Source organism: Mus caroli, chromosome 19 (assembly GCF_900094665.2).
Source record: "Mus caroli chromosome 19, CAROLI_EIJ_v1.1, whole genome shotgun sequence".
NCBI lineage: Eukaryota > Metazoa > Chordata > Mammalia > Rodentia > Muridae > Mus > Mus caroli.
Window position 1 is genome coordinate 24,671,373 of NC_034588.1, and position 7,243 is coordinate 24,678,615.

Consider the following 7,243-nt stretch of genomic DNA (forward strand, 5'->3'; position numbering starts at 1 on the left):
TCCTCTCCTCTCCTCTCCTCTCCTCTCCTCTCCTCTCCACTGCTTCATAATGGCTGTGAGGCTCCATCCTGCTCTATGAAACTTTACACCCAAATTAATCTTTCCTCCTTTTAATTGTTTTGTTCAGGTGACCAATATACTTACCATCCTAGATTATGAAAGTTGTACCGTTAAAGATAACGTATCTCAATTTTTACAGATTGGGAAACAGTCTCAATGAGGCAAAGAGCCTTTTCTTGGACCACACAATCACTGTACACTTGAATGACCGGGAAGGACAGCCTCCTTAGTCTTCCTTCATCCCCAGCCAATGTAATGCATTTGTAATGTGGGATGTTCGTTCTTTACATTTACAAAGACCTCCACTGTGAAAGGGTCTACTTCCCAGACGTTTTAATACACTTACTTTTATATTCTTGCTGCTATTAGTATCTTTACAGATTTATTTGTAAGCATAAAAGTAATATGAAGAAATTCTGTAGACACTTAAATCAACATCCCCATAGTGACATTTTGCAAAGTGACAGGACAATGTCACAACTAGACAGTGACATCCACCAGCCATATCTGGATTGTGTAGTTTGGCTTGTACTCATGTGTGACTACTTCTTGGGTTTCTGTATTTTAATATACATATAGGTCAGTGTTCATCCCCACCGTCAAGACCTGAGTAGCTTGTATCATCACTAGTATCCTTCCTGTTGTCTCTTGTAACATCCCCTCCTTCCCTAAGCACTATCACCAGTGGTCTTCTTTCTGTTTTTAAATTATTTTCATATCACAGTGTTATGTACAGGGAGCCATCCAGTACTCACTTGCCTTTCGAGCTTGTTAACGCTCCTTGGAGATCCAGCTAAGATCATTACCAAGAAGATACCAGCTGCAGGTATCTGTCACTAGTTCTTTTATCCTGTTAAATCCTATGATATTATATAGAATTACTACAGCTTGTAGAGCCATTCAAGTATGAAGTCATTTATCTAAGTCACTTTTGGCTTGGGGCTGTTACTACTAATAAAATTGTTAGAGACAGTCACATACAAGTTGATGTGAATATAAATTTTCATTAGACAATTGCCTAAGAGTTCAATTGTTATGGTGATTGCATATAATTTTATTTACTTGTTTGTTTGTTTGTTTGTTTGTTCTTACATAAAATCTTCTGCCCACTTAGTTTCTAGCGTGACCATATATCAGTTACCATCTTTTCAGCAACGGATGCGTGGTCCATTTCTCCATATCCTCAACAACAATTGGCACTGCTACTCTTTTTCATGATTGACGTCTTGATAGCTATGTGGTACAATCTCATCACGGAATGAGCTTGCATTTCTAAGAGGGATAACGATGACAGATACCCTGTACTTGTCACCTATAGGTCTTTTTCAGCAAAATGTCTATCCACTCATATCTTTTATCCTCTTTTGACTCACACTGGTTCTAGATTGTGGTCCACTGTCAAATACATGCTTTACTCTGAATTTCTCCCCCACTGTTGCTTGGTTTATTCAACTGTAGCACAGGAACTTGCAGAGATCAGAGGTCTGGGTTTGGATAAAGTCCAGCTTTCTAGCCTTCCACTTTGATGACTCATTCTTTTGGTTTCAGGTCTGGGGAAGCTGCCAGAGACTTCAGATGTTGCCTGCTCTGTAGTCTCCCTACACTTCATCTGGACGCCCATGACAGTATCTCTCCTACTCCCTGCTAACTGCTTATGCCATGGAACATGAGCCCAAACTACTATAACCCTGTAGGTTACAGACAACGCAGCATAGACACATTGTTGGAAGACTCTGATCCTCCTGGAGAATCCCTCCTTGGCATTGTGGCTAAGAATGAGTGAAGGCCTCCAAGATCCCCACCCCATGGAAAAGAACAGTATCTCCCGCTGGAGGGCAAGCTACCTGGCCACTCAGATGGCTTCTGCCACGGTAACCACTACCCTTTAAACACGTCCCCCATTCTTCCAAGGACACTGTTAAATGTATGCCAAGTGGCTCATAATTATAGCAGTGACAAGGATAATGGTAAAAAAAAAGTGGGGCTGTAAGTGGTGTGCGTGGGTGTGTGTACATGCGTGTGCATGTGAAGGTTAAAGGTCAGGGGTCTTCCTCTGTCATTTTCTATTTTGTGTTTTTAAAGCTGATCTGCCACCAAACAGTTGGCACGATTAGTTGTGTACCAAGCTCCGGCGACTCTTGTCTTCACCTGCCCAGTGCTAAGACTGTAATAATACAAGCACATGGTGATGTGCCTGTTTTCGAAAGGTTGATACTAGGGCTCTGAACTCCATTTCTAATGCTTGAGTGGCAAGTACTTTACCAACTGAGCCTTCTTTCTGCCACTAAAAGGCTAAAAGTATTGCCTAACTTAGCCAAGTCCACTCCACATGCCCCCGCCTCCACCTCCACAAAGCAATTCATGATTGCTCCTAAGTGACAAGCAATTCTTCCCCTCTCCTTGGTAACTAAATAGCACTATGCACCCCTCTTTTGCTCGCTACTTGGTTTGCTTGCCTGTTCTTGCTTGGCCTTATCCATTTTCTAAAATGCATGGGTGCCCAAGGGCAAACACCATGTTCTCTTCCTATTTGGTTCCACCGGAAGATTTAGCACACAGCAAAAGCCAAGAATTGTGGAGTTACTCAGAAGGGACATGGCATCACTTCACACACACATCCTGTCTGTGCCGCACCGGCCGTCCAGCCAAAGCAAATGCAAGCAGACTTGTCTTTGTAATCTCCAGATCTGCTTTAGGAATTGATTTTCTAGAATGCCTGCTTTTTGTGGGTACCTACCCTTAAACCCCTGACAACAGCAGAGAGAAAGAAAAACACAGAAACGCTGAAACTAATTCCACACTGAATATTTAAACTCTTGTATCACCAGCGTTTATATTCACTTTTCCCTTATTGAACTACTATGCCGTGTCCCCAAAAGCTCATTGAGGAATCTCTTCCCCCCTCAAATTTATTTACTGTGTTATAATAGCAATTCCCTGGGGTTTGTTGTTTGTTTGTTTGTTGTTTTTCTTCTGAAAATGGAAAGTAACAGGAAATCTAGTTCCTGGGACTCCCAGAGGAAAAAAGTGGCTTTTTTTTTTTTTGAATTCCAAGTATTTTCTACAAAACACATACTTATTGTTTCAAGCACATGGAATACACTTCATAAATGCTGTTTACATTAAACACCCAGATCCACAGTTATAAAAGTCTTGTCAGCCTCCTAAACCATATTACAAAGACACAAAATCTCAGAGCATTACCTATAACACAGTGTCAATTTGTTATAAGTTAGAACAGATAACACAATAGCAAAACCCTGCTATTTTTCTAGTTGATGTTTGTCTTTTTTTTTTTTTCAGCATTGGCAAATGGCTTAGATCTGTAAATATGCGATCCAGAAAATCTGCCTTCCTCACTTTTTTGAAGTTTTCATATTTTATTATATGCATGTACTCATACACATGCATGCATGCTGTGTCATGTGTGTAGAGTTTAGAGAACAACTTTTGGGAGTTAGCTTTCTTCTTTTGAAGTCATCAGATCCAGGCCATTTAGGCTTCTTGGGCAAACACCTTTACACAGGAACCAACATACTGACCCACCTCTTTTCTTTCTTTGGTTTGTTCTTGCTGTTGTCATTGTTGTTGTTGTGTTGTGTTGTATTTTCCAGACAAGACCTTGCTACCTAAGCCACGATGGTCCCAAACTCAAGGCAATTCCCCTTCTTTGCCTCCCACAGGCTAGGATTATAGACCTGAATTCCATGCCTGGCTCTCTTCATTTCTTTGTAGGATGATAAAACTCTCTCCTTCCACTAAATTATCTGACTTTCTCAGATTTAAGCTGGATTTCATTGCCAAAGCCTCTATAAACTAATCAAGTGCCATGGTCTTTATCTTGTCTGCATAGACTTTAGGATCACCCCAGTTCTTGCTGTGGTATACAGATGCCAGTGACTGTCAGCCCATAGTCACCCAGTTGAGATCTGCTCTGATGCAAATCCATCAGCCATAAGAACACACAGTGGGATCATCCCTTGACATAGCGTGAGATAGAGAGTTTGTTGTCAAGAGCTGCTCTGGGAATGCCTTTTGTGTTTCCACCCTGCAGCAGATGTGTGCAACTGCCACCTTTAGTGGGGGATTATTTCATACATGCATACGCACTAGCACTTAGGAACATCTGTTATCTGCTGTTCACTGTTTATTGCCACTAAGGGAAGATGTAAAAATAAATAAATTGTAGCTACAGCTTGGAGAGAGCTCACTCTGCAGAAAAGTGTGTTTCCAACTGCTATAAACCCCCAGCAAGGCATGAAAGCAATTTTGGCCTGGGAAACCTTTCACAGGTGATATAGCATTGGAATCAGGCATTAGAGTGAAAATAAATGCTTGCCAAGTGGGAAGCTAAAAAGAAAAGAGGGAGGAAGGGGGGGGGGCTATTCCAAGCAGGGGAAACTGCCTGTGCCAAGGGCAATGATGGAAAAAGTTATGAGTGAACATGGCCAACCCAGGAATGAGGTTCGTAGAGGGTGGGATGGGGATGGGGGTGAGACATCAGTATGCACAGGTAGATTGGAGTGGGTATTTTAAAGACTGATTTGTTGTTATTAATGTCTCCATTTTGACTCACAGCAGCTACTCACTATAATGAGTATGGGGAAAGGAGCTGTTTGTGACCTGTTCTGAACATTTTAAAAAACTTTACCTCATCTTCTCATGGCTATGTGATTCCCTCACCCTGGGAGTGAAAGGGGGAACTGAGGCTTGGCTGTTCAAGGATTGCCCAAGTCGGCTTCACCTTCATTGCCCAGAAAGACAGTTCTCATCACTGTGCATGACAATTCTCCCTCCAGATGAAACAAAGGCAAACAGGAAGGACAAAAGAAAGGACTTCCTAATCTCTCAGTCCAAGAGTTTCTAGGTATCTGTTTTCAGTGTTGTTTGTGATCAAAGGCTCCCTCCTCAACTCAATTCCGGCTGTTCTTCAAAGTCTGTTTCAAAGTCTTATTTGAAGGGGCTGGAATCACTGCACCACAAGAACCACCTTGTCTGCTGTGAATTAAACATAGCTTTCTTGATAGCTTCATTTATTCCACAGGCCCTGAACCCTCTCTGCCCCCCTCCATTGGCGATCCTACCAGTGACTTATTCATGGCTTCGCTCCAAGGCCCCTCCTCACCCTTCCCAACTCAACACCATACCTATGGCAAATAATGCTTCCATTATGTAAATCAAGACTCTGCCCTGGTTCAGAGAAGAAAAAAATAAGATCCAGTAGAATTTTATCTAAGAGAATGCTGGAATTCCAATAATTTTTACAAGGGATATTCTATCCAATGTTTTAGGAAGAGGCATTTTATATGCTATTTAATCTCCTTCAGAATAGACAAAAAGATGGAACATGGGCTAAATGATTTATAAACCCAATACAGCAAAAAGATAAAAATGACAAAAAGAAATTTCCAAAGTAAAGATGAGCCCCTCTATGAAGACAGAGCAAGACGAAGACAGCCTAGATTTGAATCAGGGTTATAGAATTCACTAGCTAGGTTTGTCTCCTTGGAAACACTCCTGTTTGCCTATCTAAGATTTTTTCTAGTAAGATGACAAAGCCGAACAGTGGTGCAACATAATGAGGGTTAGTTTAGATTTGGAAAAATTGATTGACAACTCTTACACTGACTACTTCCCTAGCAATGTTCTAAAATGTTCTAAGTCCTTCAGGGCATCAACTCCTAATCTCCCTAATGCCCATGGAATGGGTAATATGCTTATCCTAACTTTATAGGTGAATGAACCAAGACAGGAAGAAGAGAAGTGCCAGGGCTTATGGATGATAAAGCTACACTTACCATGTGCGTATTCTCCCAAAATGTATATGCTGAACATCTACATCCCAAGTTGATAGTACTAAGAGAAGTTGGCTGTCCGAGGCGATAAGACCATGTTGTAATCGTCTTTCAAGCCATACGTGGTGTTGGGGTCGATAAAGAGTTGTGATGACTGCAGAAAGATTCACCCCAGGATCTTTGAGAAAGCACTTTCCATTGGGATGCATACAGGTAATCATCAATCTGAAAGATGCTTAGCAATGAGCATTGAGTAGCTTGTGTTATCTGGAGTAAGAAAAATTGAACCACTTACTGGAAATAAAGATAGAAAAATATGGTGGATTTTATTTGCTTTTTTTTTTTTCTGGAAAGAACTCCAAAGGAAAGACAACATAAGAAAGAACTTACCCTTCTCCCTCATCATGAGGGATGAAGGAGATGTTAATTAAACGCCGAGTTTTAAGATAAATTATGAAGTGGAATAAGGAATACTGTGAATGGCAACCATGTGTGTGTTTACTGCTAGACGCACAGGGAATGGGTTGGAGAGTGGTCATACTCTGAGATGGGCCAGAGAGTACAGGACAAGCACTAAAATTCTAGTGCCAAAAGAACCCCACCAAAACAGCATAACAATGACAAAGGAACAAAAAACCGACAACCAACACAACCGAAAGTGGGCATTCAGGTTCAAATGCAAAACGAATGCAATTGCAGAGGGTGAAAAGCAAGCCTGAACACATAGATACTCAGTTAACAGGCATTGTGCCCTCAGTTCCAGACAGCTCAGAGCAGGGGGGTTCGATAGATGACAAAAGACCAAAGGCACACAGCACAGCACGCGCTGAACATAAAGGAGATGAGGGGAACCTATGGAAACTCAAAAAACACAATTAACTGCCAACCCATCATCACTGAGCAGTTTTACAGCCCAACCACACAGGAAGCCTGGGATCTGCACAGAATGCAGGTGCCAGAAAAAAAAAATCTTTCTTCAAGCATCCCACCTGAAGAGTGCCAAGAAACTGTCATAAAAAAAGATCTCCGCTAGGACCAAAGTTAGGTGGTCTTGCAGACATCAGTCCCACATATTTTACTCTGAGAATGAGTGTCTGACAACTGTCCTCAGAACTGTCCTGCCAGCATCTCTCTGGCATAGAAGAAAAATCCTTTAAGTCAGAACCACGGAGAGCGTCACATGTCCTTGTTTCCCTACTGCAACACTGAAATAGGTAACCTAGCGACAGGTGGGGAAGTTGGGGTGTCAGGGGGTGAGGGAGACAAGAAGTAGCTTAGGCATTGTACTGGCTAGTTTTGTGTCAACTTGACACAGCTGGAGTTATCACAGAGAAAGGAGCTTCAGTTGAGGAAATGCCTCCATGAGCTCCAACTGTAAGGCATTTTCT